This window comes from Python bivittatus, unplaced genomic scaffold, assembly GCF_059951505.1.
Source record: "Python bivittatus isolate LINGU-HERP-01145 unplaced genomic scaffold, Pbiv_v1 ctg000700_np1212, whole genome shotgun sequence".
Classification (NCBI taxonomy): Eukaryota; Metazoa; Chordata; class Lepidosauria; order Squamata; family Pythonidae; genus Python; species Python bivittatus.
Genome location: NW_028277098.1, coordinates 42,676,719 through 42,704,664, shown reverse-complemented (window position 1 = coordinate 42,704,664; position 27,946 = coordinate 42,676,719). Strand labels below are relative to the sequence as shown.

The 27,946-nt window shown below is 38.1% G+C and overlaps 1 long non-coding RNA gene across 3 annotated transcripts; it reads right to left on the bottom strand.

Moving 5' to 3' along the window:
* Positions 1 to 25,972, bottom strand: LOC112540638 (uncharacterized). Of its 3 annotated transcripts, XR_015798474.1 has the most exons (4): positions 25,878 to 25,972; positions 25,276 to 25,396; positions 2,037 to 2,136; positions 1 to 1,373 (listed from the first exon to the last, which is right to left on the bottom strand). It is a non-coding gene; the product is annotated as an uncharacterized LOC112540638 (long non-coding RNA). The 3 variants fall into 3 exon arrangements; XR_003084721.2 differs by lacking the exons at positions 1 to 1,373; positions 2,037 to 2,136 and adding an exon at positions 7,149 to 11,347; XR_015798473.1 differs by lacking the exons at positions 1 to 1,373; positions 2,037 to 2,136; positions 25,878 to 25,972 and adding exons at positions 7,149 to 11,347; positions 25,575 to 25,858.
* Positions 25,973 to 27,946: the final 1,974 nt, after the last annotated feature.

Here is a 27,946-nt window from a genome sequence, read left to right as displayed (position 1 = left end):
TTTACTGTAAATATAAAGAAGACCAAATTAATACAACAGGTACAGCAACCATCCTTAGAACTGTCAATGAAGATCTTGAAATGGGTAATAACTTCTGCCTTTTAGGATAAACTATCAATGGTAAAAGAACAAGCAGTCAAGAAATACAGACTAGCACTTGGTAGGGTAGCAATGAAGACCTTGAAAAAGATAGTCAGATGCCACGACATGTTTATACCTACAAAGACCAGAATCATACAGCAAAAATATCATGGATAGTTAAGAAAACAAATGGATCACAGAACAAATCAATTCCAAGTTCTCACTTAAGGCAGAAATGACAGGTTCAAATTATCATGTTTTGGACATATAATGAAAAGTTTTAGTTCCCTGAGAAGTCCATAACACTGGGAAAGGCAGAAGGAAAGAGGATGACCAGGGTAAGGAAAAGGAATTAATTACCGTGGCAATAGCACCTTTGGAAGACCTGATGGGCCAGGTTGAGGACAGATCATTCTGGAGAAGATCTACTCATGTAGTCACTAAGTATTGATCTCAACTTGTTGGTACATAATCAATCAGTCAGTCAATCTGTCAATCAATCAATCAGTCAATCAAAATATTGATCAATAACAGCCAAACATGTATAGGAATTCAGAACAAGCAACACTGCAATTTTATATCCCAGCTGTGCTGGGGAAACTTGGTTAGACTTCCCTCTCCTTGCTCCCCCCTCTTTCTCCTCCTCCAAGTTTATTAGCCTGACAGATTCATATTAAGAAATGCAGACTGTGTTCCAGAGTAAGTCTTTCCTTTCTAATGATCTTCATCTGCAATACATCTTATTATTACAAGTCAGGTAACGGTCAGAGAGAAAGGGTTTCCCCTTGCTCCCTTTCTTTCTATAAGTATGTTAGTAAAGGGGTGTATGTGAAATTTTAAAGTTTAGGATTTATGAAGTTGGGATATTGTTTAGCCAAACTTCCTCAAAGGCTAACTCTGCACATGCTGCAACTTTTCACAGATAAAAAAGAGGGGTATTTCTATTTTCCTACTAGAAATCACGTGATAATCTCCCTGTCACTGCTGTGACAAGCTTTTCCACCGATGCTCTGTGTAGAACTGCTAGTTTTTCCCTCAGCCTTTGCAGTTATGTTTATGATATGGGAGTAAATCAGCTCAGGGCTGGCATGACAACTCAGGAGTAAATCTTAGCTTTTCCTTCAGAATTTCCTGGCTGTTCCTCCGTCTTAGAGGAAAGTATTGTGCTTGGCACACAATGGGAACCTATTGCCAACAGCTGCTGTTGAAGGACACCATCTCATTATGATTGTTGAAGTCAGTTCCATGTGCCAGGTCAGGATCTGTCATTGGAGTGTTTGATGCAGAAGTGTCTGCAGGGAATAGTAAAAGAAATCAAGATGGCAATACACATAAAAAACAGGCAGAGTTCTGATCATACTGCCATGACTTTTTTGACCATGCCTAATGGATGCCCCTGATGTGATGGGAAGGGAAGTGCCATTGTCACCTTTGCTCAGGCAGCAAAATACATTAAGCTGGTCCTGAATGTTGCAATCTGCCAACAGTCCAGCTTTATAGTTTGCTTAAAGAAAGAGAACTATACTTTAAAAATTATTTATTTAAAAGCTTGTCAGGCATTCAAGGGTGTCTGCAGGGAGTCTGTGTCAAAAAAGTCAAGATGGTGGCTGCAACTGCATGATCTAAGCACTACTTGTGATACTTGTGAAAAGAGGTCCGGGCTTCAATCATGCAGTTGCAGCCGCCCTTGCAGTTATTGTTATTGTTTCTGGAATAGGAAATGATCAGTTTACTAACCAAACGGAAGGAAAGAAAAAAACCTTTGAAAATGTTTTTTTCTAGAAGCAAAATTGTTTTAATAGGAACTGGTCTCAGATACTAGGAAAATGGGAACAATGGGGCATGAAGGTATGTGGAGAGCTTTGGTGATGTCATGTATGTCAGTAGGATTTCATCAAGCTTTATAGGAAGGAAAATATATGACTGCCATGACAGAGTGCTACAGTATTGCTTACTGTGATCATGTTGCATGACTGAATTAGCATTTAAGTTCTTTACAAAGTCTTGTCATGGAGCAGGATCCATTTGTGTCAATCAGTCTTCTGTCTCGTTAATCTAAACATTTAAAGAAAATAAATCATTTGTTATGTCTACATTTCCAGACTGGTACAGTGTATTTCAACAGAGATTCTGTGCACAAGTCACATATGGATATGAAGAAAGATCTGTTTAGATCTCATTGACCTCAGGTGGCCTAGCGTTAGGGATTTTGTGGTGAGTGTAGGAGCAAGACCTCTGACCCCTACCCAATGTATGCCAGAAGTATGTATAGGGAGGGATACAGTTCTTAGACTTTGGGCCTAATAAATACATTCATTTTACAATATAATATGTTAAAAGAAACTAATGCTTATTATTTTATTTAGAATGCTAAATTCATCATTATGAATACCAGAACAGTGCACAATAAAAGTAACTGTAAATAATTATCTGGAGGGCAGTTCACATGCAACTTTAACAGTAAACTTGGATTTCTATTACCACACTTCTAAAAACATTTTAGTAGAGATAAATTTTAGAAGCCCAGAAGTCTCAAAGACTGATTTATATTGGGAAAAAAATAGCTTGAGTCAGAACATATTTGCCCTTAACCTAATGATTTCTCTATGCTTCTATGTATAAACATGTCCATCAGATCTTAGTCATGGTAACTGGTCACAGAATTCTATTAATATGCCTCTAATTCTGCATCAAAGTATACTGTTAGAACTGCTCAAATACAACTTTCAGTGGCAATTATGCTGGCTCCCAGATGTTTTTAATATCAAATCTGAAGGCCAGCTGTTAGCCAAATCATTTTCATCACAGCAGCAACCTATGCTAAACCAGTAATGTAGACAAGTTCCTAGTTAAAAAGATTCTGCTACATATATTGTTGTATAAGTATCAACAGCATAACAATTATAGAATATAAGCGGTCCTTCCTTCCTTCCTTCCTTCCTTCCTTCCTTCCTTCCTTCCTTCCTTCCTTCCTTCCTTCCTTCCTTCCTTCCTTCCTTCCTTCCTTCCTTCCTTCCTTCCTCCATTATAAAGGAAAGCATTTTTTTGAGTAGAAACACATTGACTAGAAACACATTGAATAGAAACGCAGTATATGATCCTTTTTCTTGCATAAACTACACAATTTCAGTTAGAAGAGGTTGAATTAACTCAATCACCAAGTGAGTCTACAATGTAAGATTATTTATGCCTCTAGGGAATAAGGAAGTGAAATTTTTCTTGGATACAAAAGACAAGAATGGGACTAGTTCTAATCTTTTAAGAAAAAAAATATCTAAGCATGAATCCTTAGCTGACATAAACAGACAAATAGCTTGTTTTGTTCCAAAGGGCTCACAGTAATTAATACCAGCAAAGGGATAAAGAGCTGGAATTCAGTATGTGCTCTCTTTGGAGTTTTTGTGTTGTAGAGAAACACAACACAAAACACCAGCTTTCATTCCTAGGAGCCTATACTGAACACTTTCTAAATCATCTGCTTTAAGAGAAGACAGGTCATGTCTAAATATATAAATTCAAGTCCTTGTCTTCTACATTCCTCTTGTGAGGATACATCAGCTTAAATGGCTAGAACCATACACATCTTACAGCAGTGAACTGTGAGCCATTCAAGATGCTGGTGGTTTTATTCTTAACAGCTCAAAATAGTTTGGGGTCAAAGCTAGGGCTACCAGCGTTATGCTGCAAAAATCCAGAAAATCTACTTTTCCTGTTTCATACCCCATAATTTAGAGAACTAGGTCAATATCTTCTTCCTAACTGCATATGTTCTGTTTTCATTGCTTGAACTATTGGGGGCTACAAAATATATTACTGTATTTGTATAAATTATGAAACGTGAGAAATCCAAATATTAACTTGGATATGTTCACATGTATGGTGCAAGATAATTTTGTCATTTAGAAGGAAAAACAAAACTGGTGGCATTTTGAAATAGTAAAAGAGATTCTGGAGAGCGGGGAGAGGGGGGTTGGTGTTATCAAGGGTTATCACATCTGGATTGCAAAATTACAGATGACTGATTGATGACAGCAAAGAGAATCAGGAGCATCCAGAAGGAGAGTCAACAATGTCAAAATGGTGGGCGTGATTGGGTGATTGAAGCCTTGCTCCTTTTTAACATGTGAACATGCACTGCATGCATGTAAAAAGGGAAGGGGGGGTTGATCCTTTGATTGCACCCACCGTTTTGATGCTCTTACCCTACCCCCACAGGCACCCCTGGTTAGAAGTTTCTGTATTTGTCATCTAATGATTCTCTAGATTTTTGTAGTTCAGATCTCAAAATATTTTAAATATATTTTTATTTCACACAGATCTATCTAGTTAGATAGAAGAAAGATAAAGGGTCTTTTTTGGCTTGGTGCCTATAGGCATCCAGAGCTACTTATAATCATGCCAAAATGATAACATGATGAAATGTGCATCAAGATGTCACAGTGTAAATTTTGCCCTTTCGTACTTAGGTTGTGATTTTGCATGCAAGATGTAAGGGGCATAAAGCAGACTTCTATATAATTGTGATGCATATTTTGTCACTTGCCTCTCTTCCCCATGGCTGCCTATGATAGCACCTATCCTTTGCTGACTAGTGAAGGCATTCTTAATGTTGGCTGAGAATGATGGGGGTTGTAAGCCAACTTACCTGGAGGACTTCAGTTGTGGAAGGCTACTTTGATGCATTTTGCAGTTCATTAATAGCATTTTGTTTTGTAATGACTCTGAGGCAAGTTGATAGTATATGATGGGCCCCCGAGTTTGGAAGGTTGAGTATGTTTTGAAGGATTGGTGAATAAAAGTGATGGCTGTAAATGGAGCAGAGGATTTTCTGATGCTGCTGGAAATGCCAGCAGTTTTAAGTACTTTGGAGGCAGTAGTGGAGGAAGCTGGAATGATTGGTGCCTCTGGAGAGGCTGATGAGGAAGGCCTCACAGGAAGCAGGCTCTCAGACCTGTCTGGTACCATTGAATCTGGTCTGAGAGCCAGGGAAGATGCTGGTGATGGAGTTAATTCCCCAGACCCAGAGATCAGCTGTTCAGCTGTAGCAACAGCAATCAGCTGTTGAGTGGTGGTGCACACTTGCTTGGAGATGCAGACAATCAGCTGCTTGACACTGGGCTGCAGAGTGGCAGTGGCAATAGGGAGTACTTATCTGGAGGCAGTGATGATACCTACCACTGATTGCTTAGTGGTGGTGGTAGTGGCAGCAATCTAGCTTCAGTGTGCTGGACTGCTGGGTGTACTGGAGTTGGGTATTGACATGAGTCCTGCAGCTTCTGTGGAATCCATCCCTCTGGGCAATGGCCATCTGAATCTCCTTCATATTGTGACATCAGGACAACAAAGAAGTGGACAATTGGCTGCCTGCTCCAACTGTCGGCAGTGTCTTTTTACTTTGTTTACATCTTCTGCAGTAACAGAGGAAGTTGGGACTGAGAGGATAAGGATTTGCGACTGATGGTTTAGAAGGATTGCAATGGATGTTTTTTTCAGCCTGGAGACAGTGAGTTGGAGAATGTTTAGGTTCTGTGGTTGGTATATAGAAGTCTGCTTTATGCCCCTGGTTTTTCTATGCCCCTGATTAGTCCAGTGAGAACAAGTATGGAATGGGCATGATAGTGTATGTATGATATGTATGGAGGGGGTACAGCTGATTTGATTGGACCATAAGTTCCACTGGGTGCATAAGCAAAAGTGGACCAAGGATTCTAATGAGCTATCTGGTCAGGGAGTGGCTGGTGAACGACTGGGAGTTGGATGGGATCCTTGGACCTGTGTGAGAGATTGCAGGGTTTGGAGGGGTTGGTTCATACTACCCAAGAAAATCTGGACAAATGGTAACCTTACCAATAACCTCTGTGTGCAAAGTATGTGTTCTACCACCAAGGTTTTGTGAGTAAGCTGATCCCCAACCCATGTTTATTGTGTTAGAAAACTCTATAGATATTGTGTTAAAGTTATGAATGTGTGTAGAATAAAAGCTTCAAATGAGATTGGAAAAAAGATCAGCCCAGCAGTGCATTAGAAATGAAAACAGCTTTTGAGCAGATCCTAGCCAAGTCACTGTTGTGCCTTTTCCAGGTGCTACCCTTGACCTGCAACTTCAAGACCCCTCCTGCTCTCTCTTATAGCTCCTTAAATCAGACTTGGTCTGGAAGCTGTTCAAAATGATGGCACATTTAAGTTCAGTCCACTCCCTATTAAGTAAGACATGACTGTTCTATCAGTCTAGGAGAATCCTCTTCAGTTTACTGTAATCCCTGAGGGTTTGGGGCTATCATCTATTTTACTTGCTCAATACTTTTCTCTGATTTTTGAATGAAAATTGGCCACTGGATGTTGCAAAAGGATAATCTGAATAATCTTTTTGTATGTATATTTACCTTCAGGTGTTATGGTGAAGGATCTTCTGCCAATTGGCACAGCTGCAGTTTCTATGCCATTTCAAAAATATGTAGTTTTACAGATTTATTGCCCTTGGATTATCACAGTCCCTGAATAGTTATTTTGTGTTAGTGTAAAGACTCAGACTGTTTTAGAGATTTTTTTCCTCTTTTGTCATGATGCTGAAGCTACAGCTGTCTGGACAAAATCAATTTGATCAGATGGGACCCTATGCTTCTATCTGAATCTTCCATGAAGAGTTCTGCACAGCATCCAATCAGAACTCAGAGTAATTAAATGTGTAGATTAGGCAATATGGAGCATAAAACACCACATTTCTTGTTTGCAGGCCTGGACCATAGCTGCCTTGCAAACTTCCCATGGCAATTTCCCAATAGTTCTTTACCAGCCAGGTCATGATTATCGCTCTGGCCTGAATCTCTTCGTTGCATAGAAGTACACACTGAAAATGTTTTCTAAAGACAAAACCATGCCCCCTGCTTTTACACAGAGCTATGCATGATTTACTTCTTCCCATAACTTTTAGAAAAGATGATTTTACAAGAAACTAGAAGACAAATTATTGAGACTGAGCTTCAAGCCATTAATTATTTATTTCAGGAAAATGAAAGAAGAGTCAACATTTATAAAATTATTAATAAATGTATATATAATGGCAAAAAAGCAAGAATAAATTTAAAGATTCTCTATAAAAACACTAATGAAGGAGGCATTGGAATTCCAAATATTAAATCTTATTATGACGCTAATCATATCAATATCATTTCTTAATGTGTTAAAAATTTGGAAAAGATATCTATTCATTTCTATGAAGAAAATCTATCTATGTGGTCGCTAGGAGTTGAAAATGACTTGATGGCACATAATCTATCAATCAACTTAACACCAAGGAAACTCAACAACATATATAATAAATCTAATCAATAATAATAATAATCCCCATGTGTAAAGAAATGTAAAGAAAATGGTTCATATTATATGTAATGGTCTTGTAAAGTTGTTTAGTCTTTTTGGACTAACATTTTTTTATTAAAACAAGAAAAATTATAACACAGACCATTATGTTAGATCCTAAGCTGGCCTTATTAAGTTTTTGTTGATACTCCAAACAATTATTTGAAACAAAAAGGGTTGATAGTTTTCTTATTGGTTGCAGCCAGACAGTAGTAGTAAGAAAACTATTTGAACATATGGTGGCAAATATGTTTTAAATTGCTCTAATGGAAAAATTGACCTTACCCCCCCCCAAAAGACAGCAATATTATGATAATACAGAAGATGATTTTTATTTCATCTGGTTTAAACTGATTATTTATGCACAATAAAGACATAATGATTGTCTACTACCCAGTTCCAGATTCCCAAATAATCTAATTCAATATGATTGTATTTTGCTTCTTCATATACTTTATTGTATTGTTAATTGTTAATAAATGTAAATAAAATTTAAAAATATATCTGCTGGAGTGCTAATTTGTTTAATCATCTGGCTAGTATAAAAATGTAGTATGCTTACAGAAGGTTGGAATCTTCTGAGTGGAAAGACAAGACTCCTTGGTTCCAGGTTTTACAAGCAGTGGCAAAAGCATTTGTGCTACTTCTGCCATCAATGCCACTTTCTTCCCCACCACACCTTTTCTGAATGAAGCATCCAGCAGGAGAGATATTGTCTATCTTCCTCTGAAGGCTATGCCCTCAGATCAATGTACTGTGGGGTCAGGTGGATGCAGAGACTGAACAGGCCATCTCCACCATCATTTGGCCAATGATACCTTGCTCTGAGGAAGGACTCAAAAGTGAGGAATTTGGGCCTGCCAGTAATTCCAGAGAGTCAGATGAGCTACTTTCCTGCAACTGTATTTGCCCCACTATGGAAATAACTAGCGGTTCAGTCTGGAGTCCTCCATGCCTCACATTGAGGAAGCCTCCTCAGAATGAGGCATTGGCAGATTTTCTGCTCTAGCAGCAGAAAGATGTTTTGGGATCGCCTGTCCAATGGCTTACTCTGGTGCTGGTGGGGCTGCTGCTGCTAACAACTATAAAAATGTAGCAGTGGCTGACCTAGCAGCAAGGTAATTCATTACCTGAGGGAAAAGTTTCACATGCATTATGGAAGGGCTGGCCCTGTTTTCCAAGCTACAATCCACACCCCACTTTACTGGCTGATTTATAAGCTTATGGCTGCTTTAATCCTGATTACTATAGGAACTTTTAAATATTTGCAAGAAATTTACAGCATGATCCCATCATTGAGTTTCTTCTTAATTCCTTTTGGGCTTAAGGATCACAAAGTAGGAGGGTGAATCTGAACTGGAGAAGCACTGCTATGCACTTGCAGCATGCCTGAAAAAAAAGCGGGGGAGGGGAAACTAGAAAGAAAGTGAAGTGGACCAACCCCCTGATTCTTTCAGGTTTCTATTCATGCTTTGCCTTTAATTAGCTATTCAAAAACTCTCATAGGCAGCATGCCTGAAATACTAATTGCTGAAAATTAACAGTGGAAGAGATCCAGCAGAATCAGAATTATCACACTCCTCCCATCCAGATCCCATTGCAAGTTATTGACAAAAGTGACCCATCTTGTTTCCATCCCATGCACACCCTGAACCCAGATTGAAAGGGTCCTAAATAATCCACTTATTTATAGTTCTTTGTAGCTGCTGCCCTACCACCTTCTTTATTATACATGGGATTGAAGTTGTCTACCATGGCCAGACTGAGGGATGGCTTCTTGAGCAGGAGGCACACACTGCCTTTTTCAAGGCTGATAGCACCAAGTCTTTCAAAGAGAATTTCATCACTTTTTAAATACATTTCCTTGTTTCCTTTAGCAACCTTAATAACCTAGGAGGAACAATAATTCAGCCCACATGTGGTGGAACTCAACCTGAGAAACCTGACCACTTCCTTGGAATCCACAGATACACAAAAAATCTCAGATAACGTCTTCCAACTTTCAGTTGAAAAAGAAATATGGAAAACTGGGTGGGGGAATGTAATGGTCTGCTGGAGAAGGGCATGGCTAGCTGGTTCACTGGAATTCTTGATTTTTACAACAGTAAGAATGTCTCGTTGTGGTAGGCTAATGGTTTTTACTTACATTTATACTATCTACCTAGATCTATATTATCCTTTGGCTTGAATATACTTTTGGTTTCTAGTCATCATTTTGATACATACAATGAAAAACAGCATCCTAAATATCACAATTTTTGATGATAATATACAAAGTTGGTTAAAGGATCCATCCCAGAAACTCTGCTCTCATATTTCCATTTTCCCTATATGGCAACATACAAAGATTTCTTGATTATGATTTGGAACTGAAGAACAATGCAAAGAGTATTTGCAACATTTAGCTGGATCTTATTTTTTATTTTATGGACTCTGAAAACCTTTGGCAATGTTTGAAAATGTTTATTCAGCAGGTTCATTGGCTTTTGGTCAGGAAATGAAGGATAAGTCTGGAAGCAAGACTTTAGATAGCAAAGCCTTATATGCAAAAATATAGAAGAGAATAAAACATGTTTTCTCTTCATAAGATTGCAGGTCTTAATCAAAAAGGCCTGTTAACCTTTCTTCTGTATTTATGCATATACATGCTTTCTAGACAAATTATAGAGAAATCCAGATGTGTGTCAGTTCCGGTGGAGATGCAGATGGGAATTCATAGAAACATACAGTTGGAAGGCCTACTTCCATCAAGTCCAATCTTCTGCTCAGTGCAAGAATTCTTTTTTTTTTTTTAATCCAGATTAAGGCATCCCTTTAGATGGCTGTCTTGGTTCTGCCTGAACACATTCAGTAAAGGGGTTCTCATCATCTCTCTGGGTCATCATTTCCACTGTTGAACTGCTTTTATTATTAGGATTTTTTTTGCATGCATTCAGTTGGAATTTGCTTTTTTGCAACCGAAATCCAGTATTTTATGTCTACACTCTAGTGCAATAGAGAATAAGTCTTGACATTCTTCTGTGTGATATCCTTTCAGGTATGTGGAGAGTGCAATCATATCCTCATTCAGTCTTCTATTAAGGCTAAACACACTAACTCCTTAAATCTCTCTTCACTGGACTTCATTTCTTCAGATTTTCACATTGTGGTGCTGAGTACTGGACTTGAAATGGAATCTGCATCTCAAATCTATTTCAAGTTCTTTTTCACAGGTAACCTGACCAAGCTAAGTATCTCTTACATCTGTGCCTTATATTTATCTTTCCTTAGTTGAGAATTTTGTGCATTTTATTTAATTCTGTTGCTTTCAGCTCATTTCTCTAACCTACTGAAAAATGTTTTGAATTGTAGTCCTATCTTCTAGAATGTTACCTGTTCCACCCGATTTTGTGTTATCTGTGAAGCTGATTAGTATTTCCTACACTTGTTCATCTAAGTCACTAATACAAATATTGAAGAACAGAGGACACTAAACTAAATCCTGTTGCACTTCACTTGATACCTCTCTCCAATTTGATGAGGAACCATTGATGAACACTGATATATTATGTCTAGATCATTCTCACCATGTAGTAAGGGAATTGCCTAATTAAAAAAATAAGATTAAGTTCATTTGATAGGACTTCTGCTTGGCAAATCTATGCTGGTAATGGCTGCATTGTTTTCAAGATACTTACAGATCTATCTCTTTATGATTCCTCTAGAATCTTCCCTGGGATTGATGTCAGACTGGTTGATCTACAGTCTGCTGGATTTTCCTTTATCCTCCTTTTGAAGATAGTGACAGCATTTGCTTTCCTCCAATTTCTGGCATTTCACCATTTTTCCAGAATTTCCCAAACGTATAAGGGTTCAGCCGGACCACCAGCCAGTTCCTCCTGTACCTTAGAATGCAATTCATCAGGTCCTGGAGATTTAAATTAATTCAGAGTAACAAGGTATTCTCTGATAAATGTCCTCTGTTTCCCCCCCCTCATTTATATTGTTTGCAATTGTACTTTTAGTGTCTCTCCTTTTTGGGTGGGAACTATGACCTGTCTTGAGATCCTATCCTACTACCTTCTCTTGCCATATGCTTTAAGTTTATTAACACCTGTTTTTTTGAAGATGAAGTTATATGTTTTGTTACATTTAGTTGTTTCTCTTAAATCCAAGAACTCCAGCATAACATAGTCACTTTCCCTCAATAAATCTACTTTGTCATATACATCTTCCCTATTAGTAAGAATAAAGTCAAGGAAACTGATCTTGTGCATTTTTCCCTTCTCTGAAAGAAAATGTTGTCAACAAGACAAGTCCAGAATTTCCTGGAAGAACTATATTTGACATCCCAATACATACCAGGGGGTAATTAAAGTCCCTCCCCAATACTAAAATATCTGCAATTTGCTTTTAGAAACAAATTTATCCACATCTTCTCCTTGGTTGGGTGGGCTATCATCCTACACATCAGAAGACCATCTGATTAGGGGATCAGTTCAAAATAACATTGATTAAATATCTGTTAAGAGTTTTTTCTTTTCTTTTCCCTAATTAAACCTATCTCTGTGTAGATATGGATTAGCTATTCTGTTAAGATGTCTGAATCTTACAATTTTGTGATTCGGTAACCCTTAGTATGATGCATGAAGTACTTTAAACAGGCTCATACAGACTCTCATTTTGCCTCTTAGGAATGGAAGGATAAATAACACCATATGGTAGAAACATCAGTTTGGTGAAGCCCCAGGAGAGAGTGCACCACTGTGACTGTCAAATTACCCCAAAGGCCTGAGTGATTAATAATGTGCCAACTTCATGCACATTATCCATGATGTTTTTCAAATTTTTATACCCTCTAGATTATCTGCTGTCTCATCTTCCAAAAGATAAACTGAGGACAGAAAACATTACCCCCTTAAGAAAGGAGGCTGAGCGTAATTGAAAACAGAAGCCACACAACACCGCCTCTGTAACATTTTCTAAAAAGATTCACACAGGGATTCTTTGTTTTAACATCCAGATTACATTATCATAAAACAGCCTTCCTCAATGTGATTCCTTTTGGATCTGTTGGGACTACAAATCTAGAATTCTTAGATGAATTGTGGAATTTGTAATATCAAAACATCTGGATTACACCAGGTCTTTTTATGTGGGACTCTTGTCTTGCCACCCCTATTGTTATGCAGAATCTGGTGGAATGTTCTGAAGATGCAGCAACATTCTGATTTGATAGGAGAGGTACTTTGGGAATTTTATGCTGTATATGCCAATTTAGCTAATATTTATCTTGATTTTGAGGGTCAAGACTGCTGTTCAGCCTTAATCTCCCCTCCCCCAAAAGGATATTGGTGGGGTGGATTTGATTTTTGCTCCTTTGCACCACATACCTTCAGAATGTATTTTCCAGCCACATATGGTATCTTTGATTACATCAGCGCTAGCCAATCTGGGCTGCAAATACCCATACAGTATAGCCTAGATGACAGCATTTAGTGTCTCTTTGTCTTGCTCTTTTCTACCTGCTTCAAGAGATTATTTTTATTACAGACTGTTTTTAATGCCTTGTATTCTAGACAGCTATATCTTTGTTGAGCCCATGAAAACTACATGCATATTTTCTTTTATATTCTGACCTGTTGCTGGCAGTTTAATTCTAACCCAGCTACATTCTAAGCAAAAAGAACCCTGGCTTTTTCTAGTTTAATTAACTTAGGACAAATGAGATTTGAAACTCTTCACTTTGAAAGGTTAGAGATTAAGGACCCTACTCCCTCCATTTTAAAGGATGAAACCAGTTTCTGCAGATTAATTTCCAAAGACTTTCTGGAGATTAATTTTCAGAGATAATTTACTTTCCTCACTTAGTCTCAGGAGTGACCTCCTCCACCGGAGGCCTCTTCCTGCAATTTTTTTTTTAATTAAGCTGTCTCAAATATTAAAAATATTTAAATTGGGTTTTTACTGACTGTTTAGCAAACAGTGATTACCAAGTTTCTTTTTTTGGTCATTTTAAGCAAAAGCTATCTCTTTGGGCAACACATTTAATCTGTGGAAGGGGTTTAACTGATTAGTCCATTAATTCTCACAGCATCCTGGGTGGTCAACTGCTACAATCCTCTTTGCTCTAATGAAAGAACTGGGAGTTAGCAGACAGTCATCCCTAAGGCTATCTTATGCACTTGTGTCTGATCTCAAATTTCTTAGGTTGAATTTCAACATTTTGCCATTGGATCATTTCTGGTCTCTATTAGCTTCATCATCATAGTTCACAATATGGCACAGCCATTTCATTAAAGCAAAACAAAGGATTGTGAGCAAAAGGCAAATCACTGCCAATGATGTCCTACACATTCTTGGCAAGATGAAGCGGTGTGTTATGCTAGGGAGCAGGTTCTGTAACAATTCTCATGCTTGTAGGAATGGAAGCTGTTAGGCAATTAGAAGAGAATCTATAGCATAATATGTAAACATTTAAGATGAGGCTGCCCTGTTACTCATTGCCAAAAACAAGGAAATGAATCCCAAATAGGATAGCACTTTGCATCAAATGGGCATATGCATAGAAGTGCATTTAGAAATAATGATTATTTTTCATTTCACTATAGCTGAGAAGATGAGGATTGGATGACCTTTGGCTCTCTGAGAGCTCATCTTTGATGCACACTTTAAGGCCCCCATTCTTGTTTGTTATGGGCTTATCTTTAAACTACACTTCGAAGGACAGTCTATCCTTCAAATTGAAGAATGTCCTCTAACAGCCATTCAGAGAGAGGAGGGGACTATCTTCGGTAAAAGAGGAGACACAGCCACCCTTTACAAAACAAGATGCTTTTTGAGACAAAACAGTAAATGGCAATGCTCCATTCCCCAAATCAAGATGCATTATAGCTCCTCTTGACCAAGTTATTTTGACAAGCAAGGCAGAATATCCTACAAGTGTTTTTTTTTTCTCTGACAGTAAAAAGTTCATCCATCATAAAGTATCTAACTGCTTTCCATGATATCCAAGATTGGCTGCCACAGCTCTATTGATAAGGTCTAAACTGATCAGCTACATCTGAGAGAAAATACCAATCTAATTCTAAATTAGCATAGTAAGGGCTTAACACTTCCCCTCTGTCACTAACTCCAGGACACTCAATATAACTGCAAGCATATTGTGATTTGAAAGTATGGAGTAGTTACAAAAGTGGAATAGTCTACTATAGAGGCTATGGGTTTTCTATCTCTGGAGGTTTTTAAAGGGATGGACAGCCACTTTTCATAGATAGTTCAATTGGTTTTCTTGCACATTGCAAGGGGTTGGATTAGATGATCCTTGTAGTACCTTCCAATGCTATCAATCTATAATTTTCAATTTTTTTTCCATACTGATATGTCTACAAAGAAATCCCTGTTTGCTGGTGAGTAGCCTAAGGTGTAGTTTAGAATAACTTTCACAACATAGTGTTCTCCAGCTGTTTTGAGATTGCAAATCCCAGGATTTTCAGTTACCATTGCTTTTATAGTATTTTAATTAAGATTTATTTGTTGCTTTTATTGTAAACTGCCCAGAGTCACTTCCTTGTGAGATGGGCGGTGACCAAATTTGAAATATAAATATATAAAATATATTGGAATCCTGCATGCTGTTGTTCTAAAACATCTGTAGGAGGGAACTGGTTGGGGAAGGCTGTCCTGCATTTTGATGGAATATTTGTTGTTGGTCTGTTTTCTTTAACTGTCACTCCACTGATGGTAACCAGTGATTTTTAGTACTCTCAGATCTTTCTGTAGCATTTCCAATAGCTTAGTCGAGAGGGAATGTCAAACAGGTAGAACATCACAATTTGTTCATGCAGTTCATGTTGTCCAAGCCACAAAACAGTTAAGAATTTGGCTGAAACTTCAGAGCAGGGAATTGAGAGTTGAGACTGAAACACTAGCCTTAAACTCAACTGATTGTGTGTAAGGATGTGTGAAGTGATTTTGAGGATGAAGTGCCAATTTGAACAATTGCCCAAAATTCAGTTCCCAGCCTTTGGAGATTCAAAAGAGTTCAGGTGCAAAAGTGTTTGTTTATTTATTTATTTATTAAAACCCACTTTTACACTTCCTGCTTTTAACCAAGGTTATAATCTTGAGTTCCAAAAATGGGAAGAACATCTGTTTCAAAAGTGATTCCAAAAAGCCTTAAAAAGCAGGAAGCTGTGATTTTCTCAAGAGTAAAACCATTAGCACATGGTTTCTTATTTAATTACACAGTCTCCAGTTTCTAAGTGTTCAGCCAAATTGTGGAACCTGCTAAGGTGCCTCTGCTGCTATTTATGTATCAATTTTACAACTTCCCATCAAGAGGCAATCTCAAGATGCCTAGATGAACACACTTTGCATGCATTCTACATTTTTCATTTTGCAACATTGTTAGGATATTCTTTTAAAAGTCACCTATTTTGAAATCAGCCTTTAAACAACCTTAAAATGAGAAAGGGGAACATTAAGAAATAAAATGGTAATGTTAATATGTGCTAATAAATGATGGACATCACATTGTAACAGTACTTTTATCCACACCAAGTTCCAGATGTATCTTTTAATTGCAATGAGCACAGCTCCTAATGATAATGTCTCAGATTAGTCAGATGATAAATCTTTCTTGACCACCAGTCCATTTATTTCCCAAACCTTTATAATACACAGTTAAATGAAATTGGAATTGTCACACTATTTTTTTTTAAATCAATACTGATATTAATAGTGCTATAATCATGCCCGGCCCTATCTTTTTGCAGAAAGCATCATTAGTCCTTGTTGCCTTGAAGCTAGTCAACAGCTGAACAACCTTTGTACTTGCTCCCAAATTCCATTCCCAATGCATCAGTGTTTGTGCAGACAATAATCCTTTTATTTTCCTCCATGAGAATAAAACAGAACATCACTCTTGTTCCCATCTCCCCCATCTCCATGATCTTTATATACATATGTCTACAGGTATTTCACTAGCAATCTGGAAAAAAAAGGAGAAAAGATCTGTTCTGAGAGGGGAAGGTGATGAGGGAAGACTGATTAATTCAAAAAGTAAATAAATGCTTTTGGGCAGAGAAAGGCATGTAAATCCAAACCATTCCAAGTGTCTGCAAACCTTGGTGGTATGATGCTAGGCCTGCATAAGTTAAGCCCCGCTCAACATTTGTGTTGTGTGTTCATATGTGAATGCCATTGTGTGTGAGCAAAGGAAAATCAGTTATAAGTAATGGATACACAGATACTAGGATGTTAGAAGAACCCTGAACAAGACACTAAACCCTTTCATGGAGGGCTTGAGGTGGAAGAGAATATTGATTGCAGATGGCTGTACTGACCTATTTTCAGTCAGAGGAGAAATGTTGAAAGTGAGCACAGGTGTGGGAAGGTGGGGTGTATGGTAAGAAATCCCTACCATGGAAACAGATGCCTGTGGGCTACAGAAGCACAGCTGTGGTTCCCAATTTAAGAACAATGCAGGTAATGTTGTTGATTTCAAAGAAAAACCAGCTTTTCTTAATTTGGGAAAATGAAAAGGCAGGGGAACATTCATCAGGTCAGATATGGGATGGCTTCTGCATCATGAAATGTGCCAGGAACATTCTGGAAACATCAGGAAAAGGTGGAACATTCTGCTGGCAGACTGAAAAAAAAAAGATGTCTGGAAAGCCTCAATGTCATCGTTCTTTACCCAACAGCCCATGGTTTATGTTGCTTTCATCTTCCCCGCCCCCTCCTGTTAGAGATAAGCTGTTTGAGCAGAAAGACCCAAAGGAGGACTGCTGGTTTCTGAAAGTGTGAATGTTTCTTCCATAGCATTTCACACTGACCAGCTTTATGTGTGTGAATTCAGTGTCATTACATCTCCTCTTCTCCATCCCTTCAGCCTCTGAACTCTCAGTGCTCATACTTTACAGGCATTTTCCACATTAATTATTAAATTTCTTATGCTGGAATTCCAGAATGTCAAAATACTAATGGCAAAAGGCAGGGCTGGCTCGGTTGGCAAGAGTAGTAAGCCAGCATGGGGTTCCATTTGGAATCAGTTTCGGCCCTACAAAGAAGGATCTGTATTTCTGTGATCTTTCAGAGGGAATGAAAATGTTTGCCTTCATCAAAGTGGCAATTGCCCAGAAAAAAATCCCTCCTCTCCTTTGCATAGCATGAACCAGGGGAAAGAGATTTCCTTTTTTGAAGTCACTGCAATTAACTTTCCTTTTTTAAAAGTCACATTTGATATGAACATTGCAGAAAGAGTGCAGGGATCTCATACCTTCCATCCCCTTTTCTCTAAAATACAGCCTCTGTACTTTACTCACAAACTGTACTTTTTTCAAAGGTTTCACACCTGCGGGTTGGGATTGCAAATGCTTTTACTGGAGATGTCAAAGAGCTAGAATGCTAATATCAGGCATTTCTGTAGATCTTTCAAATGCGGGAAGCATTCAGTACTGCTATCAGCCCAGGAATTGAGGGCGGAAGTCCAGGGCTCCACTTTTGCAAAATAAGCAACCTGGGTTTGATTTTTATTTTATTTTATTTAGATGCTGCCCAACTCCAAACTGATTCTGGATGGCTCACAATGTATGAAGCAGCATAAAATACAGTATAATTAAAAAACAAGATATAGAAGGAACAGATAGCGAATCTAGCTAATAAGAAAAGGTATATGCAGATATAACCAGCAAGGGGCTTCAGTGACCTTAGCCCAGAGCCTGGGAGAATAGCCAGGTCTTTAAGGCCCTTGAGAATGCCATCAGGATGGGAGTCAGCCAGATCTTAGGGGGTACCTCACTCCAGAGGCATGACAGAGAAGACATGCTTCCTGGGTCCCGATAGATGACACTGTTTGATTGAAGAAACCTGGAGCATGCCAATCCTTTTGATATGTATCAACAAGGCAGGAACCATGGGAGACAGGCAGTCCCTCAAATAACTGGACCCTAGTGTGTTCAGTGAATCCATCTCAAAAGTGGGCATTGCTCATCTCTCTTTTGCCCCATATTCCCTAAGCTCTTTATTAAGAGAAAAGAATAATGATTGTTTTAATTCCACATACTGTATAAATATAACATCTAGAACAGCCTTTCCCTATTAGGGGTATGTTGAAGTACAACTCCCATTATCTCCCAAATGAGGTTGAGGAACAACGTGAGTTGTTGTCTAACCCATCTGGAAACTACCAGGTCGGGGAATCCTGTTCTAGGACATCAACACAACACTAGCCATCAGATCGAAGAATTTATTTGCCTAAGAAAGTGTTTCCTGAAAATAAATCAAATCCTGAGAACTGGATTAGGGTTGGTTTAGTCACATAAGCCCATATGCTCTGGGCCCTGCAGCACAGGATATGAACCTGAAGCAAAGTTATTAAAAGTTATGAGTTGAGACTAAATGCCCTCCCCAAATCTCTGTTATTGTATAAGCTGCAATGAATTAAAGCCTTTTCAGGCTGATTTTCAATCATCAGCATAATTGCGTAGGAACATTGTCCAGACCAGCTAGAATTCCCCGCCTCCACAATTTGTAACAAGCATTTTAACAACCTGCAAATCAGGAAACTGTAAATCAAAGGTGAAATGAAATCGCCAGTGATTAGAAAGGTATTGTGCCTCTGGATTGTATTCAGAAACAATAAAGTGAATAGTAACAGCCCTGTTCACCAGGGTTTAAGGACCACATGGCTTTAAACCAAATGTCACCCAATACTTATTCAGAACTTGGCAGTGACTGGGATGACTCAGTAAAGTTTTCTGTGGATAAAATATCTTTCCCTGCAAAACAATCAGTCAAAAAATTAAAAATATCAGTACAACCTAAAGAAAGGAGAAGACTATCAAAACACAAAAAGCAAACTGATAAAGGGAAAAAAGCCCTTTTGAGGTTTGCTTTTCAAAGCTGTAAATAAGTCTCATACTCATGTTTGGTACATTAGACCAGGAAATCACAGAAAAGTATGTTTATTGATATTGGCTATAATGAGACAATCTTGCAAGTCTGATGCTGTACTTCCTCCTCCTTAGTGAGCTGCTTCCAAATGTTATCTCATTGTTCTGGACATAAAAAATGTTTCAGCCCCCTTTGCCTAGGTTCTTGCATATTTCCATCAAGGTCATCTTCCTTACTCTCTACACACTCATTCAATGACCTGGCTGATGGAGGTACAACTTCCTCATTTATTCAACTTGATCCCTATATATTCTACATTTCTAGGCTATGCTTAAAAATTTTGGCACTGGAGCACTAATTTTCACAGTGAACATTGAGAATAAAACAGCATTGCAAGGGAAATACGCTGAAGGCAAGAATTGGTCAGTTCATATGGGGAGGATAGTAAAAGCTGGAGAGAGAGAGACAAAGAAAGTGAAAGAGCCAGAATGGTCTAGTAGTTAAGGTTGCTATCTTGGCTCCTAAATGAGAGGCAGTACTTATATGATAGAAGCTTTGATGTATACTTTAGCATCTGTTCTTTCACTCCAGTTGGTGGGAAGTTGCTGTGAAAAAAGGTTGTGTTCCTATTGCTTGTGAAATGGAATCCTGCAGTGATGACTTGTCAGTGTGCTGTGATTGAATTTTTGACTGCCAAAGAAATCCCTTCAGCTGAAATTCACTGTCAAATGCAGGTTATTTATGGCGATGACTATGTTGACATAGGTACTGTGCATTGCTGGGCCAAAAAATGTAAAAATGGTAAAAACTGATTTGTGTCATAAAGTAACCACAGCTGACAATATTCATATAAGAAAGGTTGCTAAATTGATTGAGAATCATTCAGAGAAATTTCTCTCAAGCTTGGCATTTCATAGGAAACTTTGGGTCAGATTATTAATATTCTTCAGTATCTGCCATCCCCTTCATGTCTGTTGTTTGAAACTGAATATCCTATCTTGCCACTTCAGGGTCCACATCCCTTCCACATTCAGGAAAGGAAAGGAAAGGAGAAAGGAAAGGAAAGGAAAGGAAAGGAAAGGAAAGGAAAGGAAAGGAAAGGAAAGGAAAGGAAAGGAAAGGAAAGGAAAGGAAAGGAAAGGAAAGGAAAGGAAAGGAAAGTGTCCTCCCCCTCCTATGCTCTATGTATTTCTACATAAATGTATTTATTTTGTGTAAAAAAAAAAATCAGAACTGCAGAACTGTGGAAAGACTGATTATTAAAACAAACACACACAGTAACAACATGTGCATTGAAAACTGTCAAAAGCTTTCCAATTGCCAGAGCGACAAACCTTTGTTGCCTTCCAAATACTTGAGAATTGTAATGCTGGTGTGCCAACAATTCTGCACCCAGGCACCTTTTTCAAGCAGGCTGTTATGTGGCTATGTCAGATAAATGCATAGAAGTAGGAGTGATGGACTAAAGGAAGAAGAAGCTGGGCAAGAACTGAGAGGCATGGCAAAGCAAATACTCCCTTGGATGGGAGCACAGGCCACCTCCCTTCATTACACTTTCTGAGGTGGTATTCACTAGACTGATCACCCTGGCCATGGGTATAACAACACTGGCACAGAGATTTATCACAATTGCAAGCCCCCAGATTCAACATTATGTGATTAATCGGGGCTGATGTCACCCTATTCCTGGGATTGTACTGTACTTTTGCCTGGAAGATCTGTAAGGGAACATGAATCTAGCGGACTTTGTAGAAATCTATCAAATACTATAGGCTTCCCCCTCTAGTGTTCATTTTTTGAAATCATGAAATTATTTATCTATGTTGTATCTTGTAAAAACCAAAACAGGATCTATTTCTCATGGGAAGCTGTTTGTATTTTATAATTAAGTCCAACATCTTATTGTAAAAATTTCAATATTCCAATTTTATCTGGACCCTTAGTCCATTTATAACTTTCTATGATCAAAATCTTATTTAGCTTTTTGCTGTTTATTTCAGATTCTTTAAATTCTTAAGCTTATAATTAAAGTTTTCTTTCATTCAGGATTAAAGGCAGATTTATCTGGCATTTTTAAACTTGTCAGTTTGAAGGTCTCTAATAACTTAGAAGTAGTTAATGAACAATTTCTGAAAGTGATTAGAAAGTGAGGTTTGCGAATTTAGTATCCCTTAAAAGTCTCTGCTGCAGTTGCGAGCAAGATGGCTAATTCCATCATCTGCCAGTGCTCAAACCTGCAGAAAACTGCTGTCTTGCAGGCTTCTCATGGGGAGCAGCCATCCAGATATGGGTGATCTCCCATCCTTTCCTTACTCAGGTCCTTGATCTTTGCTGTGGTTGTTGCCTCTGCTTTTGCAGAGCTGTCTTCAGTTTGCCATACCTCCCCCAAGATTTTAGGTAGAGGAAAGATATATAGGCCTGCTAGATGGTTATGGCAATAAAAATATTGAAGGAGACTTTTGAAGAATGGAATCAGAAAATAATAACCACAGTAATGTCAGTAATGATGTCTGCTTCTATGGATAGACTATGTCCAAAAGGTGTTATTGAAGAAATGTCAGATGTAGAACAAATTTTATCTGACAAGAGAGAGATGGTATAGAAAGTGAATTTACAACTGACAGGCCAAGACAATGATTTAGAAAAGGATGTTTCACTGGATCTACAAAAGAAACTGCCTGAGGTTTTAAAACTGAAAAAGGAAATACAAATGACAAACCAGGAGAGTGGCCTGGATAATTTTTTCCTACTGAATTTACAAAAGAGGCTTGTTAATGCCTTGAAGAAGTCTGTGAGATGGGACAAAGAAGAAATGAAGAGAAATCAAATCCTATGACAATATTTGAACAAACTAAAGATTAAGACTGTTAGAAGTAAAGAGAAGGAATATAAAGTTGGTTTATTTGATCAAGGTTAAAATAAGATATGTTGTTACTTCTGGCTACTCGTTCTGGACTTTCTGCTGACATCAGGACTGAAAAGATGATGTTTTATGGATTTGTTTATAGATAAGAGATGGGAAATGGGATGAAGAGGTAAATGTTTATAACTTTAGAGAGGGTGAAGAGTTACTAAATTTGTTATACTTGTGATGAAGGTTGGAAGTCACTTCCTTATATATTTCTTTTCTCTTCTTTTATTATATTCTTACTTTTCTCTTTCTTCTCTTTTACTTTTTCTCTTTTTCCTTGCACTTTTTCCTCATTCTATTTTCTTTTTTTTCTCTAAGTTTAGTTTGTATTAGGTTTCATTATTACAATCAAAATTCTTAATAAAAATTATATATCTATGGGGAAGCCTGTAGTATTTGTTTATAAACATAAATACTACAGGCTCTTGCAGTTCTATTTCTAGATCAGTAGGAAAATGGAGGAATTTGAATAGTACTGTAGATGGTGAGGTAGGGATGAAAGGACTTGAGGTCTCTGAACTTAGCTTGTGGGAATGGGGCTGATCACTTGCATTTGGTTTTTCCTAAGGTTGTTTTCTTAAAGAAAAGCTAGAATAAAACTAGAGTTAAATTTTCTAAAACATCTCCCCCAAAGGTGAGATAAAAGAATGCTTTTCTAGATGAGTTGGAGAAGCTTGTTCATCACTATCTTTAACCATGGATGCACTTAATCCATTTTTTAAAAAACCGTGAGTTCTTAGTTTCAGATTCTAGTTTGCAAGCAATAACTCAGACATCACCAGAAACTGATTTAACATTCCACAACAGAAATACTAAAGCTAAGCCTATAGGTGGAGGAAGCAAGATATAGCATATGGAGTGAATGAAAGAGCACATGGCTTGATCCTGAAACAATAAACATTGGTTTATTGTCTGTGACTACAGTGTTTAAACAGATCCTGTAAAGCAATAATAATAACAACAACAATAATAACAACAACAACAATAACAACTGATTGAGTGACCAACAATAATAAGTCAATTGCAAAAGACAGCTTTACTTGGAACAGCTTACATCCTGCGATGATACCTTTAATACCATCAGCAACATCTGCCTATCCCAGGTCCTTGGGAAGGACTCGATAGGTGGATAAAAATGTCAAATCCAGTCTAAACATCTGGCTGACTGTGTGATAATATCAATAATATCAATAAAATCAACACTGTATGACATTTTTATCTATTTTTAATTACACTGGATGTTTATGAAGAAAGTCTACTTTTTGGGAGAAAACAAAATTGTTGCTATCTTGGGTATGAAATGATGTGCAATAAGGAGGCCAATGCATCCTCTTCAAAGACTTGTGCTTGTTGCATAACTTAATGGGATAGCTGGTAAATGACCAGTCTCCCACTGGCTAGGGATCTTGTTCTCCAGCTACTAAAAAGATAAATGTTCTGTTCTGCTTCAACAGGATGGAAGAGCAACGAAAACATAATCTTAAGATGAAAAGTATGCTTCCAGAAAAGCAAATGGAGCTGTTTGCCTGAGACAGTCTTCTTCTGAAATGGAAGTCCTAATAAACCTCTTGTGAAATTTAAGAAGAAATAATAAATTTTGGAGCATGTTTGGACTTCTCAACAATATTTAAATAAGAGGCATAGGAAGATGCCCCCAAATCTAAGACATCCCTCTCCCTCAAAGAGAAGACTAGATAGAAAACTTATTTCTCTCCATTACTGAATTCTCAGAGAATCTTAAAATGAATCTGCCATCTTAAATAACTCATTTTTATTTAGTTGTTGTTAGATTTATATCCTGCTTTTTTTTTCCCTGGAGCAAAAATGCTTGCATCAATCTTACGAGGAGGGCTTAAGAAGTAGTGACTGGTCCAAAAACACCTGATAAGTTTCCAAGGGTACAAGACAGACTAGAATCAGGGATTCCTCACTCTTAGTCCTGGTTTAATACTGTAAATGCTATAGCACACAATTTTACACAGGGAAATTTTTTGATAAATACAGTAGACCAAATACAAAACCACCCCAATTTTTTTTTAAGTTCTCACAGTTGATTGTATCTGTCAAGTTTATTCTTTAACCTTAGAATAACAATACATTTCTTAATCATACTGTACCAGGAAATCCCTTTGCAAAGAATTACTTTTGGAATGATTCATTTAGACTGGCTGCTGAGCTGGTTTGCACTGATCATTCTGAGTTTGCCTCTATCCTATGGTGTGACCCCAACAATGACTCTATCCAAGGGGAGGTACAAATGCTTCCCAGCTTCCCCCCTCCCCCAGTATTTAGATACCCAAGGACAGAGAATAGAAGCCCATTTCAGAAACATCTGAGTCTAAGGACATATCTTAAAAGTGAGATGATCCTGAATGTAAGATAACTGCCCCTCCAGAAGATAACGGTGATGATAATGAGCCTCTACTGTACCTTCAAAAGCAATTGAACTCTAAAATGACCTTTTTATTTTAAAGGTAACTGATGGAGGGGGAGATATTCTAGATTAGTGTTTTTCAGCCTTAGCAACTTTAAGAGGTCTGGACTTCACTGCTCTAGATTAATGCAGTATTTAAAGGGTATGTGTATGTGAGTATACATGCCAACACTATTAGAAATCTGTTTAATGATTAAACAGTCATTTCATTCATTAATAGTAGAACACACAACTTATTTTAAGGGGGAAGGCAATAAGAGCAATTCCAATCTTGATCAGATGGATCAATATTTTTCATTGAAGAGAGCACAATTAATCAGTTAAAATATAATCTAAAGGGTGGTGTTACTATGTTGAGTTTCCCCTTCCATTTTTGTTTTCTGGGCCATTAACTTCAGTGGACCAAAGCAATGGAGGGAAAACAAGTCAACATAGAACCAAGGGAGAAGTGTGTTTGTGGGGCTCAAATGAACATTCTATCCCCAGACCAGACCTTTCAGAATTTTTTTTTTAAAAAGATGCTAGTAGGACAGTCTCACTGTGAGACTTGTTCATCCTTCTCCTGGCTCTTGGAGGTAGTTGTGGTGCTTTGCATCCATTAGCAGCTTTTTACCTTTGCCATTCTCTTAAGCTCTCCTATTGTAACTTGTCCAGCCACTGGTAGTGCATCTACAGGCACCATGTGAGGAATTCCTTGAAGCTTCACTGTCCACTCCATGCTCCGACATACCAGCCTGAGAAATAATTTTGAGAAGAATTTCTATTAGACAATATCTTAGAAACAGAATATCAGGATCTGGGAGGAAATGACAGACAAGAGAGGAAGCTTGAAGCATCTGCTCTTCCCACCCTGCCTCAAGATTTCAGCAACGTTGTTCTTTCTTTAAAAAGTATCCTGTTGTTGTCACATACCTTAATGCATCCATGTACTTGTAGTTGTAGGCCTCCTGCTAGCAAGAACATGCAAAATGTCTCCAATAAAAGTAGAATTGAATCCAGCTGTTTGGATTGGAGCCACTGTTTACAAATGGGGAGGGGGGAACTAGTTCCATTTTTTACTAGAGGCTGACCCGCTGAAGCAGTTTCCTCCACGTGTAAGCAGCTGCTTCTCTGTGACCTAGCAGACATGTGTGTGACAATCCCATGGCTACCTCCTGAAGCCACAAGCCATAGCTAATGGAGGGTTAAATTGTTTGGCTGAAGTGTCATTCTTACCTCTGGTTATTTTTAGTTTATGGGACTGGAAGGTGGGAGAGTGGTAGAAAGTCAGCCTTCCAATACAAAGGTTTTCCTCTCAATAGGAAAACAAAGGGCTGGAGACAATCATATGAATGCCTATTCTTCCTGAAGCAAAAAAATCCCTCTTGCTGGCAGTTGCAGAATGAGGTGGAGATTTGGCTCCTTGCAACAAAACACTGGATTTCCTGTGTGGTGTGTGTGAAACCCTTGGAGCTGCCTCCTGGATCAAGAGTGCAGCTTTTCCAGAATGTGATCACCGTTGTAGAAGAAGTGCACGCTTGGTACAAAAGCCCTGCAACCTCTTCCCAGGTTGTATGAACTAGTGTCAAAGAGAGGAGGGGGGCCGGTTCCAGTTTCATTTTTATTCCATGTACAAACCTATTACTATTTAGACTGCATGCAAGTCAAGGGTGCATAAAATTCCAGCATGCAGTTGATTGTTGGCTTTGGCCTTGGAGGAGTCTCGAGAAGGGCATCCTGAGAGGTATTGTGGGCAGGAGTAGGTTGCCTGGAGATCTCAACCCACCTCACCTTCGCATCTGATTTATAGCTAACTATGAAGACAGGATTATTCTTCCCCATATGACAAGAAGAGTAACAGTGAACTACACTGCAAAATTCTTGTATTCTATAATATTAACCTGGGCAAAGGGTGCGTATGTGTAAAAAGTTACATAGAGCACTACAGAGTTGTGCTTAATCACTGTCTTAGTTTGAGCCTAAGTCCTAATTTACTACAGGGAATTAATACATATTATTGTGAGGTCCGTCAGGAATATTGTAAACCTCTGGCAGCTGAACCAGGGATATTGAGTATGAACTTTATTTCAGGGCTATAATAAGCCACATTCTCCAAAATCTAGTCTTAAATATTTTTTCTCCATTACCATCTATAGGCTATGGACATTTAAAAACAGTTTCTATGTGTGGCTCTTAATGTCTCACCTGGAAGCATGCCAGTTTCTTTTAATTAAAACAATTGGGAAGAAATTTGTATTGCAACTGCACCTTGCAGCACCATCTAGCTGACCACAAATAATCTTGAAATGCAAAGCAGAACCAGACTAATTAGGACTTGGATGGAAGACTGCCAATACCAGGGCTATAGGTTAGGCTGGGAAGCTGGAAAAACATTCCAGAAGATGACAGTGGCAAACCATTCCTGTATTCTTGCCAAATGGCTATATAGCCACATCCCTGAAGTCACCAGAAGCCAACTTTGACTTGAAGGCAATTTTACTTACTGCAACACGTGGAAGAAGCAGTTTAACACTTCTCTCTCTTGGCATGATCCTGATGAAAAATGTGCCTGAGCTTTTATTCCCTTAAAGAAAAAAAACACCTTCCAATGGCCCAGTGCCCATGATTAAGTTAAATAATGCGGTCTGCTTCTAAGTGATACATTTTGACTTTAATGTGAATCCGGGAATGATTTATCAAGTCAAAAAAAAAAAGAAAGAAAGAAAAAATGCTTCTCTCCATACTTTATAGCTCCATACTATAGTGTGTCTCTTCCTCTTTTGTCTTTTGTTTTTTTGTTTTTTCCTCTTGGAGGAGTTAACATAGAAATGGAGCAGGGAATAACAAAGATTATGCAGAGCTCTAATAATCAATTTTCCTCTTTCTTCTTCCTCTTTTAAGTTGCTTGATTTCTTTCTCAGTTGGTCTTTCTTTTTTAAAACCTCCAACTTCAGATGCTTGAAAACGTCTTTGGGTTAATCAGCATTTTTAGAGACTGAATTTGGCACGTAGGGGAATGACGTGAGGTGTCATGTGATTATGGCAGTATGAACCAGGTGGCCTAATCCAAGCACGGTCATAGGCTGTTTCTGGTGCCTTCAAATGCCAGCTGTCATAGGCATCCATTCCAAATCCCAAAGATGACAAAAATGGTGAAATGTGTGTTGTGATGTCACAGTGCACTCTTTCATGCTGGCTATTCCCACATCCAGTTCATTCTAATATTTATCTGCACTTCATAGCAAACTAATTGCTTACATAAAGGGATATTTGTCCATTTTAACCAACTTTAATTGTTAAACTTC